The sequence below is a fragment of the Ascaphus truei genome, chromosome 7, assembly GCF_040206685.1.
Source record: "Ascaphus truei isolate aAscTru1 chromosome 7, aAscTru1.hap1, whole genome shotgun sequence".
Taxonomy (NCBI): Eukaryota; Metazoa; Chordata; class Amphibia; order Anura; family Ascaphidae; genus Ascaphus; species Ascaphus truei.
In genome coordinates, this window is record NC_134489.1 from 26491656 (window position 1) to 26505883 (window position 14228).

The 14228-nt window shown below is 47.3% G+C and overlaps 5 non-coding genes and 2 pseudogenes across 5 annotated transcripts; all 7 read left to right on the top strand.

The window, feature by feature from the left end:
* Positions 1-287: 287 nt before the first annotated feature.
* LOC142500820 (U2 spliceosomal RNA) lies at positions 288-488 on the top strand (annotated as a pseudogene).
* A 3299-nt stretch (positions 489-3787) lies between these two features.
* On the top strand, positions 3788-4005 carry LOC142500304 (U2 spliceosomal RNA; annotated as a pseudogene).
* Positions 4006-4822: 817 nt separating this feature from the next.
* LOC142500680 (U2 spliceosomal RNA) lies at positions 4823-5013 on the top strand. The gene has a single exon (XR_012803212.1). It is a non-coding gene; the product is annotated as a U2 spliceosomal RNA (small nuclear RNA).
* Positions 5014-5830: 817 nt separating this feature from the next.
* On the top strand, positions 5831-6021 carry LOC142500681 (U2 spliceosomal RNA). Its single transcript, XR_012803213.1, has one exon. It is a non-coding gene; the product is annotated as a U2 spliceosomal RNA (small nuclear RNA).
* Positions 6022-6838: 817 nt separating this feature from the next.
* Positions 6839-7029, top strand: LOC142500682 (U2 spliceosomal RNA). The gene has a single exon (XR_012803214.1). It is a non-coding gene; the product is annotated as a U2 spliceosomal RNA (small nuclear RNA).
* Positions 7030-10328: 3299 nt separating this feature from the next.
* LOC142500225 (U2 spliceosomal RNA) lies at positions 10329-10526 on the top strand. The gene has a single exon (XR_012802858.1). It is a non-coding gene; the product is annotated as a U2 spliceosomal RNA (small nuclear RNA).
* Positions 10527-13577: 3051 nt separating this feature from the next.
* On the top strand, positions 13578-13761 carry LOC142500033 (U2 spliceosomal RNA). Its single transcript, XR_012802783.1, has one exon. It is a non-coding gene; the product is annotated as a U2 spliceosomal RNA (small nuclear RNA).
* Positions 13762-14228: the final 467 nt, after the last annotated feature.

Here is a 14228-nt window from a genome sequence, read left to right on the forward strand (position 1 = left end):
GTACGAATGGCACAAAAGTGGCCGGTTCCTTTGGGTCCTTAACGTGGAACATCGGGGAGTAGAGGAGGGCCGGTGTTCCACTCTGCAGCGGAGACTGCAGGGTAAAAGCATATTGACTGAATGGTCCTTAAGGGAAAGTTTAAAGAGTGGTTAAGAATAGTGGGATAAGTAAGCTAAGAAAAGGTTCTTAAAGCCAAATAGAGAATATTTAAGTGTTGTTTTCTGTTTAATGTTCTTTTTGACTGTATTCATGTGCTAACCTTTGTGTTTTCTTTGAGAATTTCTGTATCAATTTTCCTTCTGTCGAAAAATAAAATTACTATGGAAAACAAAAATCTGTTCTTATCAGTTTAATATCTGATACGTCCCCTATCTGGGGACCATATATTAAATGGATTTTTAGAACAGGGAGATGGAAGAAGAGCTTGCTCTGTCCACTCCACGCATTGACCTGGTATTGCAGTACCTCCAGGACCGGTGCACTTCCCTTTGGGGATATTTGGCTTGTATCAAAAAATAGAAACAAATGACTGTCTGACAGAAAAAAAACAAACATGCATTTTTGGCTCTTTCTTTTGCAAAGAAAGAAGAAGATGAAATGACGACAAAATAAAGCCTCCTTCTTTTTGCTGTGTCTTGTTTGCTCTTTTGCGTGGCTTCTTACTTTCTTTTCTTTTCAGCTCCTCCTCGCATGGAGCAGGAGTGCCGCCTGCTGCCTAGCCTAATTCAGTCCGAACGAGCAGATGCCTAAGAAACTCCTGTTGAAGCTGTATCCAAATAGCCTGCATAGCAAACACTGCAGCAGCAAGCAGCAAATGCCTTGACTTGCTGGCTTCTTGTCACAATGGCTGGCTGGCTGGCTGGCTGGCTGAAATGACCTGAACTGAAAAGCCCAGCCACTGGCTGCTTGCTTGCTGCCTGAGTTTCATGGCAGCCCAGACGAGTCGGCTAGCAGAGAAAAAGTGGGCGGTTCCTATGCAAATAAGCAGACGAAGCCTGGTGCCGGAAAAAGAACTGGAAGCATGTGCCTTTTTGGCTGTTTGCTGGCCATGCGGGCCCCCCAGCAGTGTGTGCGGCTGCTTTTCTTTACTCCATAGAAAGTCTTTGGCTTTTGCATCCGTCGTCGTCGTCGCCGCCGCTGCTGCATAGACTCCCCGGAGCTGTGTCGGAAGGAGCGGAGGGACTGGAGGCATGCCTGCTGGGGGAGGAGGCGAGCGGGCAGCCAGCGGCTCCCTCTGCCCTTCTCCCTAAAGCGTAGCGCCCCCGGCCGTCGGGCGGCGCTCAGGCGGGGGCCCATTTCTGGTTATCGCTTCTCGGCCTTTTGGCTCAGATCAAGTGTCTGGGCTGAGAGGTTGCTGAGACTGTACCCCCTTGGCCTTGAGTCATCGTTCCGGAAGGGACTTAAGACTCATGCTGCTATTAGGGGGGTGCGCCATCTCAGGCAGCGGGAGGTGATCAGGAGCGGACAAGGAGAGAGAGAGATGGTGAAGGGCCGGCGCCTTGGCCTTGGGGGATCGTCCTAACAGACTTAACCCCCTTGCTGCTATAAGGGTGCCGCTCCGGATCCAATGACGTGATTGGCGGACGAGGACGAGAAGAGAGAGAGATGGTGAAGGGCCGTCGCCTTGGCCTGGAGGGATCGTCCTGAAAAGACTTAACCCTCCTGCAGCTATTGGGGCGACGCACCGGATCCTGTGGAGACGAGGATAAAGATGGCGGATGGTGCAAATGCCAAGAACTGCATTCGTTTGCAGGTGGAAGAGACCAAGCGAGCCAGAGTGGACATACGATATATCGTGAAGGAGGTCGTGAGAAAGCTACTTGGTGTGGATGATGGAGAAATTTATTGTCTGCAGGAGTTCCCAAAGCAGGGAGTCTTTGACCTGACTTTTGCGGAGGAGGAGTTCTGCTGGACGGCTTTCGAGAGATGCAAGGCAGTTGCAAGTGACCTGAGGATGCTGGGAATTGAAGTTTTGCCCAGATTTTTGCAAGAGGAGAGACCAGTAATTGTGCAGATGTACAATGTATATGCGAAGAAGGAGGACATTGGGTGCTTTTTGAGTCGATACTGTCTAATGGTCAGAGATGGTGGTGAATTGAAGAACTGTTTTGGAATGTTCAATGGGAAGAGACGTTTCTGGGTCCGGTTTAGGCCAGACCCAAAGTGTGTAGGGGGAGTCATGCACCCCCCGGCGAACTTTTGCATTGGCAGAGATAGGGGTGTTCTGTGTTACCCCGGACAGCCTTATGGTTTGATATGCCGCAATTGTAGCAAGAAGGGACATGTTGCAGCTAAATGTACAGACCAGAAAAGATGTGATTTATGTGGAGAATACGGACATTTGGCGAAGAAATGCCCTGAGAGAGCCGAGTTGAAGATACTAAAGACTTTTGGGAGTTCATATGAACAATTGAGTGACTCTGAAATGTGTTTTGATTTGTGTGAACAGACAGATATGGGAGAAAGAGAGAAGGACAGTGTGGAGGAGGAGGAGGAGGGAAGTTTGAAACGACAAGAAAGAGTTTCTAGGAAAGAACAGAGTCAGCAAAATAGTGAAGAGGTGGAAGAACTGTTAGGTGTAAGTAAGAGTGAGTGTGAGGGTAATGGACAGGATAGAGGGTATGTTAGTGAGGATGGAAAGGGAAATGAAGAGGGAAGCGTGAAGGAGGAGGGGTTAGGAAAGTCATGTGTAGCGCCGGTTTTGTCAGAGAGTGTTCCTGGGAAAGGAGAGTTGGGGGACAAGCACTTAAATGTAAAAGTTGAAGTTATCAGTGTGCAGGAGGTAGAGAGTGAGACTGAGGATGGTATACAAGAGAATGGGGAGGAGGGTGGGCAGGAAAGGGGGAAGGAGAATGAGGTGGGAGAGGAAGAGAGTGTGTCGGTGGAGGAGGAGGAGGAAGAGAGTGTGTCGGTGGAGGAGGAGGAGAGTGTGTCTGTGAAGGAGGAAGAGAGTGTGTTGGTGGAGGAGGAAGAGAGTGTAGAATACAGTGGAAGCCAAGAGGATGAGGAGAGTAAGGGAGATTGGGAAAGGGTGCCTTTTGAGGAAAAAAGGGGAAGAATTGAAAAGGTGTTTCAGCAGGCATTAGGACAGGCAGAGTTATGGGTTTATATTTGTAGTGAAAAGCAATTGAGAAATGCAATAGAGGATGTATATTGTCATTTTTTTTATAAAGCAGATTAGTAGTAGAAAAAAGATGTTAAGAAAGTATTATACGAGTGTATAAATGGTAATTAGGTTAGGCAAAGGGGAGAGTTTTCTCAGGGGAAGAGATGGAAGAAGTTTTGGAGTTGGGGGGGGATTGTAAATGGGGAGGAAGAAATGTGAAGGTCTGATTAGAATGTATTTTGAAGAAGTGTGTTGAAATATAGAGAGGAAAATGGGAATGTTTAAGTGGAAACAGTATGAACAAGAGGATAAAAAGAAGTAGGAGGATTTGTTATCTGAGGGAATAGAATGTAAAATTGTGCACATGAAAAGTGAATTAATGTATAAATAGGTTTGGTTTTTGAAATAGAAGAATGTTAGCAAAATATTGCAATAGAGTTTGTTGTAATGAATAATGTGGGTGTTTTTTTTGTAAAATGTAGTAGTGGTTGAAAAGTTTTTTTATCTGATGGGTATGTAAATTTTGTTTTTTGTAAAGTGTGAAGGGTTTGGTGAAGTAACCGAGATAATTTTGGTAGTAGGAATTATGAAGGTATTTTCGGAAAGTGTTAAGTTGTTTGCTTGTATAAAATGTATTATTTGTATTGAAGTTTGAAAAAACATTCAAATGTTGTTAATTTATCTCTGTGTTAATAAACACAAATAAAACAAAAAAAAAAAAAAAAAAAAAAAAAAAAAAAAAAAATCTGTTCTTATCAGTTTAATATCTGATACGTCCCCTATCTGGGGACCATATATTAAATGGATTTTTAGAACAGGGAGATGGAAGAAGAGCTTGCTCTGTCCACTCCACGCATTGACCTGGTATTGCAGTACCTCCAGGACCGGTGCACTTCCCTTTGGGGATATTTGGCTTGTATCAAAAAATAGAAACAAATGACTGTCTGACAGAAAAAAAACAAACATGCATTTTTGGCTCTTTCTTTTGCAAAGAAAGAAGAAGATGAAATGACGACAAAATAAAGCCTCCTTCTTTTTGCTGTGTCTTGTTTGCTCTTTTGCGTGGCTTCTTACTTTCTTTTCTTTTCAGCTCCTCCTCGCATGGAGCAGGAGTGCCGCCTGCTGCCTAGCCTAATTCAGTCCGAACGAGCAGATGCCTAAGAAACTCCTGTTGAAGCTGTATCCAAATAGCCTGCATAGCAAACACTGCAGCAGCAAGCAGCAAATGCCTTGACTTGCTGGCTTCTTGTCACAATGGCTGGCTGGCTGGCTGGCTGGCTGAAATGACCTGAACTGAAAAGCCCAGCCACTGGCTGCTTGCTTGCTGCCTGAGTTTCATGGCAGCCCAGACGAGTCGGCTAGCAGAGAAAAAGTGGGCGGTTCCTATGCAAATAAGCAGACGAAGCCTGGTGCCGGAAAAAGAACTGGAAGCATGTGCCTTTTTGGCTGTTTGCTGGCCATGCGGGCCCCCCAGCAGTGTGTGCGGCTGCTTTTCTTTACTCCATAGAAAGTCTTTGGCTTTTGCATCCGTCGTCGTCGTCGCCGCCGCTGCTGCATAGACTCCCCGGAGCTGTGTCGGAAGGAGCGGAGGGACTGGAGGCATGCCTGCTGGGGGAGGAGGCGAGCGGGCAGCCAGCGGCTCCCTCTGCCCTTCTCCCTAAAGCGTAGCGCCCCCGGCCGTCGGGCGGCGCTCAGGCGGGGGCCCATTTCTGGTTATCGCTTCTCGGCCTTTTGGCTAAGATCAAGTGTAGTATCTGTTCTTATCAGTTTAATATCTGATACGTCCCCTATCTGGGGACCATATATTAAATGGATTTTTAGAACAGGGAGATGGAAGAAGAGCTTGCTCTGTCCACTCCACGCATTGACCTGGTATTGCAGTACCTCCAGGACCGGTGCACTTCCCTTTGGGGATATTTGGCTTGTATCAAAAAATAGAAACAAATGACTGTCTGACAGAAAAAAAACAAACATGCATTTTTGGCTCTTTCTTTTGCAAAGAAAGAAGAAGATGAAATGACGACAAAATAAAGCCTCCTTCTTTTTGCTGTGTCTTGTTTGCTCTTTTGCGTGGCTTCTTACTTTCTTTTCTTTTCAGCTCCTCCTCGCATGGAGCAGGAGTGCCGCCTGCTGCCTAGCCTAATTCAGTCCGAACGAGCAGATGCCTAAGAAACTCCTGTTGAAGCTGTATCCAAATAGCCTGCATAGCAAACACTGCAGCAGCAAGCAGCAAATGCCTTGACTTGCTGGCTTCTTGTCACAATGGCTGGCTGGCTGGCTGGCTGGCTGAAATGACCTGAACTGAAAAGCCCAGCCACTGGCTGCTTGCTTGCTGCCTGAGTTTCATGGCAGCCCAGACGAGTCGGCTAGCAGAGAAAAAGTGGGCGGTTCCTATGCAAATAAGCAGACGAAGCCTGGTGCCGGAAAAAGAACTGGAAGCATGTGCCTTTTTGGCTGTTTGCTGGCCATGCGGGCCCCCCAGCAGTGTGTGCGGCTGCTTTTCTTTACTCCATAGAAAGTCTTTGGCTTTTGCATCCGTCGTCGTCGTCGCCGCCGCTGCTGCATAGACTCCCCGGAGCTGTGTCGGAAGGAGCGGAGGGACTGGAGGCATGCCTGCTGGGGGAGGAGGCGAGCGGGCAGCCAGCGGCTCCCTCTGCCCTTCTCCCTAAAGCGTAGCGCCCCCGGCCGTCGGGCGGCGCTCAGGCGGGGGCCCATTTCTGGTTATCGCTTCTCGGCCTTTTGGCTAAGATCAAGTGTAGTATCTGTTCTTATCAGTTTAATATCTGATACGTCCCCTATCTGGGGACCATATATTAAATGGATTTTTAGAACAGGGAGATGGAAGAAGAGCTTGCTCTGTCCACTCCACGCATTGACCTGGTATTGCAGTACCTCCAGGACCGGTGCACTTCCCTTTGGGGATATTTGGCTTGTATCAAAAAATAGAAACAAATGACTGTCTGACAGAAAAAAAACAAACATGCATTTTTGGCTCTTTCTTTTGCAAAGAAAGAAGAAGATGAAATGACGACAAAATAAAGCCTCCTTCTTTTTGCTGTGTCTTGTTTGCTCTTTTGCGTGGCTTCTTACTTTCTTTTCTTTTCAGCTCCTCCTCGCATGGAGCAGGAGTGCCGCCTGCTGCCTAGCCTAATTCAGTCCGAACGAGCAGATGCCTAAGAAACTCCTGTTGAAGCTGTATCCAAATAGCCTGCATAGCAAACACTGCAGCAGCAAGCAGCAAATGCCTTGACTTGCTGGCTTCTTGTCACAATGGCTGGCTGGCTGGCTGGCTGGCTGAAATGACCTGAACTGAAAAGCCCAGCCACTGGCTGCTTGCTTGCTGCCTGAGTTTCATGGCAGCCCAGACGAGTCGGCTAGCAGAGAAAAAGTGGGCGGTTCCTATGCAAATAAGCAGACGAAGCCTGGTGCCGGAAAAAGAACTGGAAGCATGTGCCTTTTTGGCTGTTTGCTGGCCATGCGGGCCCCCCAGCAGTGTGTGCGGCTGCTTTTCTTTACTCCATAGAAAGTCTTTGGCTTTTGCATCCGTCGTCGTCGTCGCCGCCGCTGCTGCATAGACTCCCCGGAGCTGTGTCGGAAGGAGCGGAGGGACTGGAGGCATGCCTGCTGGGGGAGGAGGCGAGCGGGCAGCCAGCGGCTCCCTCTGCCCTTCTCCCTAAAGCGTAGCGCCCCCGGCCGTCGGGCGGCGCTCAGGCGGGGGCCCATTTCTGGTTATCGCTTCTCGGCCTTTTGGCTAAGATCAAGTGTAGTATCTGTTCTTATCAGTTTAATATCTGATACGTCCCCTATCTGGGGACCATATATTAAATGGATTTTTAGAACAGGGAGATGGAAGAAGAGCTTGCTCTGTCCACTCCACGCATTGACCTGGTATTGCAGTACCTCCAGGACCGGTGCACTTCCCTTTGGGGATATTTGGCTTGTATCAAAAAATAGAAACAAATGACTGTCTGACAGAAAAAAAACAAACATGCATTTTTGGCTCTTTCTTTTGCAAAGAAAGAAGAAGATGAAATGACGACAAAATAAAGCCTCCTTCTTTTTGCTGTGTCTTGTTTGCTCTTTTGCGTGGCTTCTTACTTTCTTTTCTTTTCAGCTCCTCCTCGCATGGAGCAGGAGTGCCGCCTGCTGCCTAGCCTAATTCAGTCCGAACGAGCAGATGCCTAAGAAACTCCTGTTGAAGCTGTATCCAAATAGCCTGCATAGCAAACACTGCAGCAGCAAGCAGCAAATGCCTTGACTTGCTGGCTTCTTGTCACAATGGCTGGCTGGCTGGCTGGCTGGCTGAAATGACCTGAACTGAAAAGCCCAGCCACTGGCTGCTTGCTTGCTGCCTGAGTTTCATGGCAGCCCAGACGAGTCGGCTAGCAGAGAAAAAGTGGGCGGTTCCTATGCAAATAAGCAGACGAAGCCTGGTGCCGGAAAAAGAACTGGAAGCATGTGCCTTTTTGGCTGTTTGCTGGCCATGCGGGCCCCCCAGCAGTGTGTGCGGCTGCTTTTCTTTACTCCATAGAAAGTCTTTGGCTTTTGCATCCGTCGTCGTCGTCGCCGCCGCTGCTGCATAGACTCCCCGGAGCTGTGTCGGAAGGAGCGGAGGGACTGGAGGCATGCCTGCTGGGGGAGGAGGCGAGCGGGCAGCCAGCGGCTCCCTCTGCCCTTCTCCCTAAAGCGTAGCGCCCCCGGCCGTCGGGCGGCGCTCAGGCGGGGGCCCATTTCTGGTTATCGCTTCTCGGCCTTTTGGCTCAGATCAAGTGTCTGGGCTGAGAGGTTGCTGAGACTGTACCCCCTTGGCCTTGAGTCATCGTTCCGGAAGGGACTTAAGACTCATGCTGCTATTAGGGGGGTGCGCCATCTCAGGCAGCGGGAGGTGATCAGGAGCGGACAAGGAGAGAGAGAGATGGTGAAGGGCCGGCGCCTTGGCCTTGGGGGATCGTCCTAACAGACTTAACCCCCTTGCTGCTATAAGGGTGCCGCTCCGGATCCAATGACGTGATTGGCGGACGAGGACGAGAAGAGAGAGAGATGGTGAAGGGCCGTCGCCTTGGCCTGGAGGGATCGTCCTGAAAAGACTTAACCCTCCTGCAGCTATTGGGGCGACGCACCGGATCCTGTGGAGACGAGGATAAAGATGGCGGATGGTGCAAATGCCAAGAACTGCATTCGTTTGCAGGTGGAAGAGACCAAGCGAGCCAGAGTGGACATACGATATATCGTGAAGGAGGTCGTGAGAAAGCTACTTGGTGTGGATGATGGAGAAATTTATTGTCTGCAGGAGTTCCCAAAGCAGGGAGTCTTTGACCTGACTTTTGCGGAGGAGGAGTTCTGCTGGACGGCTTTCGAGAGATGCAAGGCAGTTGCAAGTGACCTGAGGATGCTGGGAATTGAAGTTTTGCCCAGATTTTTGCAAGAGGAGAGACCAGTAATTGTGCAGATGTACAATGTATATGCGAAGAAGGAGGACATTGGGTGCTTTTTGAGTCGATACTGTCTAATGGTCAGAGATGGTGGTGAATTGAAGAACTGTTTTGGAATGTTCAATGGGAAGAGACGTTTCTGGGTCCGGTTTAGGCCAGACCCAAAGTGTGTAGGGGGAGTCATGCACCCCCCGGCGAACTTTTGCATTGGCAGAGATAGGGGTGTTCTGTGTTACCCCGGACAGCCTTATGGTTTGATATGCCGCAATTGTAGCAAGAAGGGACATGTTGCAGCTAAATGTACAGACCAGAAAAGATGTGATTTATGTGGAGAATACGGACATTTGGCGAAGAAATGCCCTGAGAGAGCCGAGTTGAAGATACTAAAGACTTTTGGGAGTTCATATGAACAATTGAGTGACTCTGAAATGTGTTTTGATTTGTGTGAACAGACAGATATGGGAGAAAGAGAGAAGGACAGTGTGGAGGAGGAGGAGGAGGGAAGTTTGAAACGACAAGAAAGAGTTTCTAGGAAAGAACAGAGTCAGCAAAATAGTGAAGAGGTGGAAGAACTGTTAGGTGTAAGTAAGAGTGAGTGTGAGGGTAATGGACAGGATAGAGGGTATGTTAGTGAGGATGGAAAGGGAAATGAAGAGGGAAGCGTGAAGGAGGAGGGGTTAGGAAAGTCATGTGTAGCGCCGGTTTTGTCAGAGAGTGTTCCTGGGAAAGGAGAGTTGGGGGACAAGCACTTAAATGTAAAAGTTGAAGTTATCAGTGTGCAGGAGGTAGAGAGTGAGACTGAGGATGGTATACAAGAGAATGGGGAGGAGGGTGGGCAGGAAAGGGGGAAGGAGAATGAGGTGGGAGAGGAAGAGAGTGTGTCGGTGGAGGAGGAGGAGGAAGAGAGTGTGTCGGTGGAGGAGGAGGAGAGTGTGTCTGTGAAGGAGGAAGAGAGTGTGTTGGTGGAGGAGGAAGAGAGTGTAGAATACAGTGGAAGCCAAGAGGATGAGGAGAGTAAGGGAGATTGGGAAAGGGTGCCTTTTGAGGAAAAAAGGGGAAGAATTGAAAAGGTGTTTCAGCAGGCATTAGGACAGGCAGAGTTATGGGTTTATATTTGTAGTGAAAAGCAATTGAGAAATGCAATAGAGGATGTATATTGTCATTTTTTTTATAAAGCAGATTAGTAGTAGAAAAAAGATGTTAAGAAAGTATTATACGAGTGTATAAATGGTAATTAGGTTAGGCAAAGGGGAGAGTTTTCTCAGGGGAAGAGATGGAAGAAGTTTTGGAGTTGGGGGGGGATTGTAAATGGGGAGGAAGAAATGTGAAGGTCTGATTAGAATGTATTTTGAAGAAGTGTGTTGAAATATAGAGAGGAAAATGGGAATGTTTAAGTGGAAACAGTATGAACAAGAGGATAAAAAGAAGTAGGAGGATTTGTTATCTGAGGGAATAGAATGTAAAATTGTGCACATGAAAAGTGAATTAATGTATAAATAGGTTTGGTTTTTGAAATAGAAGAATGTTAGCAAAATATTGCAATAGAGTTTGTTGTAATGAATAATGTGGGTGTTTTTTTTGTAAAATGTAGTAGTGGTTGAAAAGTTTTTTTATCTGATGGGTATGTAAATTTTGTTTTTTGTAAAGTGTGAAGGGTTTGGTGAAGTAACCGAGATAATTTTGGTAGTAGGAATTATGAAGGTATTTTCGGAAAGTGTTAAGTTGTTTGCTTGTATAAAATGTATTATTTGTATTGAAGTTTGAAAAAACATTCAAATGTTGTTAATTTATCTCTGTGTTAATAAACACAAATAAAACAAAAAAAAAAAAAAAATCTGTTCTTATCAGTTTAATATCTGATACGTCCCCTATCTGGGGACCATATATTAAATGGATTTTTAGAACAGGGAGATGGAAGAAGAGCTTGCTCTGTCCACTCCACGCATTGACCTGGTATTGCAGTACCTCCAGGACCGGTGCACTTCCCTTTGGGGATATTTGGCTTGTATCAAAAAATAGAAACAAATGACTGTCTGACAGAAAAAAAACAAACATGCATTTTTGGCTCTTTCTTTTGCAAAGAAAGAAGAAGATGAAATGACGACAAAATAAAGCCTCCTTCTTTTTGCTGTGTCTTGTTTGCTCTTTTGCGTGGCTTCTTACTTTCTTTTCTTTTCAGCTCCTCCTCGCATGGAGCAGGAGTGCCGCCTGCTGCCTAGCCTAATTCAGTCCGAACGAGCAGATGCCTAAGAAACTCCTGTTGAAGCTGTATCCAAATAGCCTGCATAGCAAACACTGCAGCAGCAAGCAGCAAATGCCTTGACTTGCTGGCTTCTTGTCACAATGGCTGGCTGGCTGGCTGGCTGGCTGAAATGACCTGAACTGAAAAGCCCAGCCACTGGCTGCTTGCTTGCTGCCTGAGTTTCATGGCAGCCCAGACGAGTCGGCTAGCAGAGAAAAAGTGGGCGGTTCCTATGCAAATAAGCAGACGAAGCCTGGTGCCGGAAAAAGAACTGGAAGCATGTGCCTTTTTGGCTGTTTGCTGGCCATGCGGGCCCCCCAGCAGTGTGTGCGGCTGCTTTTCTTTACTCCATAGAAAGTTTTTGGCTTTTGCATCCGTCGTCGTCGTCGCCGCCGCTGCTGCATAGACTCCCCGGAGCTGTGTCGGAAGGAGCGGAGGGACTGGAGGCATGCCTGCTGGGGGAGGAGGCGAGCGGGCAGCCAGCGGCTCCCTCTGCCCTTCTCCCTAAAGCGTAGCGCCCCCGGCCGTCGGGCGGCGCTCAGGCGGGGGCCCATTTCTGGTTATCGCTTCTCGGCCTTTTGGCTCAGATCAAGTGTCTGAGTCAGGGGCTTTGCTGAGACTGTGACCCCTTGGCCCTGGATCATCGCCCCTTCGGGGGCTTAAGATCCTTGCTGCTTTTGGGGGGGCACGCTATCTCGAGCGACGAGGAGTGATCAAGAGCGGACATCGGAGAGAGTGATGGGCCGGCGCCTTGGCCTGGGGACATCGCCTTAATTGGCTTAAGTCCCCTGTTGCTTTTGGGGTGCCGCACCTAGACCTTTCAGGCGGAGAGACGATGGCATCCTGGCCAAACATGAGGAATACCGTAAGGCTCCTAGTCGAGGAGGCCTTGAGAGAACGCATCGGTCTGTCGTACATCGTGGAGACGGTACTGAGAGAAGTGATGGACTGGAATTGCGAAGAAATTTTCTGCTTGCAAGATTTCCAGAAGCAAGGGCTGTTTGACCTGACCTTTAGAACCGTGGAAGATTGCTGGAACTTCTTTGAAAAGAGTAAAGTCAAAGCAAGCGATTCAAGGTTGGATGGGATTCGTTTTATCCCCAGTTTTATGCTGCAAGAGAGATCCATTATTGTGCATATGTACAACCCTTATGTGAGGAGTGAGGATATAATATCCTTTTTGAAGAGGTACTGCACAGTGGTAAGGGGGGGGGAATGCCTGACAAACCCCTTTGGAATTTTCAATGGAAAGAGACGTTTTTGGGGGTGTTTTCGTCCGGATCCGGAAAGAATGGGAGGAGTGTTATACCCCCCGGCTATTTTTAGCATTGGTGGGGATAGGGGCTTCCTGTATTACCCCGGGCAGCCCTTGTTTTGCAGACATTGTCATCAATTCGGACATACAAAAGAGACATGTGAGAAAACAGGAATTGTCTGCCGGAATTGTGGAGAAGAAGGGCACACAGCTGCCACTTGTAAAGTGCAGAAAAGGTGTGATTTATGTGGAGAAAGGGGTCACCTTTCTCGGAAATGCCCCAACAGGACATATGCTCAAACAGTGAGAGTTAGTGAGCCAATGGCTCCAGAGACTGCCTCAGAGTCTAGGGGATTTATCCTAAGGGTGGAGCAGAGGGAGGGAGGTCTAAAGGAGGGAGGGTCTGCGGAAGTGGCGGAAACCCCCGGTTTCTTACAAGAGGGAGAAGGGGAAGCCCTGAGCGCTCAAGGGGGAAAATGGGCGGATGCTTTAAGAGAAAAGATGGATGTGTTTCAAGTGAAAGTAGGGGATTTAAAGTTTTGGGAGAACGTGATACGTAAGGCAATAAAGAATGTGAGTAATAGGGAGCTAATGAGTGAATTAGATGAGATTATGAAAAGGAGAGCGCGTATGACTGTGGAAGAATTTTTGAAAATGAAAGAGGAGCAGGTGAAATGGTTGGAGGAGGAGGATTTTAGACTGGAGGGAGAAGTAATGTTAGCAGAGGAAGCTAGGAAGAGAGAAGAGGCAGAGAGAGAAACAAGTCAAATAGAGGTAGAGGAGGTAGAGAGTCAGAGGACTCAGGAAGAGGCAATGGAGCTGTCTACGGCGGAAAAAAGAATGCTAAAACGCAGAACAGGGCAGGGGGTCATAGCAAAGCAAAAGGAGGAGAAGATTACACCTAGAAAACTGAAAGTGATGGAGAAAAAGGGGGAGAGTGAAGTATCACAACAGAGTGGAAAGGTAGAAAAAAAAGAGAGTGAGGTACCGGGCCCTAGTAGAAAAGTAGGAGGAAGCAGAGTAGAAACTCCAAGGGAGGCAGCCTTGAAAGAGAAGTTAAGAGAATTTGAGGAGGAAGTTGGAGATGCACCTGGGTGGCATAAGAATCTTAAAAAGGCTTATCCATTTTGTAATGAAGAGCAGATTATGAATAAATTGGAAATTCTTTTAGCAAAGAGGAGGGAGAGTGCATCATGGGAAGAATTTAACAAATTTAGAGAGGAATTTAAAAAGATGGTATATGATGAAATGAGCAAAAATGCAGAAAAGAAAAAGTGAACAGGACGGAGGGGTAGAGGTATAGTGGTAGTATTGTGTTAGTAATAACAATATGTGTCCCGATGTTGTGATGTGAAGACGAGGTTATGGAAGGTGAAACTAAGAAACATGTAATGTGCTAAAAAGCCTGAAAGAGAAGGGAATTTAAGTGAGGAAATGAAATAAATGTTTTGGTTGTTAAAAATAGTATCGTGTATATATGATAATGAAATATATACTGCTTTTGTTTGTCAATTTATGAAAAGTGGAAAAACTGTAAAATTTTATCTTTAAGTTTGAAAAAAAAAAAAAAAATCTGTTCTTATCAGTTTAATATCTGATACGTCCCCTATCTGGGGACCATATATTAAATGGATTTTTAGAACAGGGAGATGGAAGAAGAGCTTGCTCTGTCCACTCCACGCATTGACCTGGTATTGCAGTACCTCCAGGACCGGTGCACTTCCCTTTGGGGATATTTGGCTTGTATCAAAAAATAGAAACAAATGACTGTCTGACAGAAAAAAAACAAACATGCATTTTTGGCTCTTTCTTTTGCAAAGAAAGAAGAAGATGAAATGACGACAAAATAAAGCCTCCTTCTTTTTGCTGTGTCTTGTTTGCTCTTTTGCGTGGCTTCTTACTTTCTTTTCTTTTCAGCTCCTCCTCGCATGGAGCAGGAGTGCCGCCTGCTGCCTAGCCTAATTCAGTCCGAACGAGCAGATGCCTAAGAAACTCCTGTTGAAGCTGTATCCAAATAGCCTGCATAGCAAACACTGCAGCAGCAAGCAGCAAATGCCTTGACTTGCTGGCTTCTTGTCACAATGGCTGGCTGGCTGGCTGGCTGGCTGAAATGACCTGAACTGAAAAGCCCAGCCACTGGCTGCTTGCTTGCTGCCTGAGTTTCATGGCAGCCCAGACGAGTCGGCTAGCAG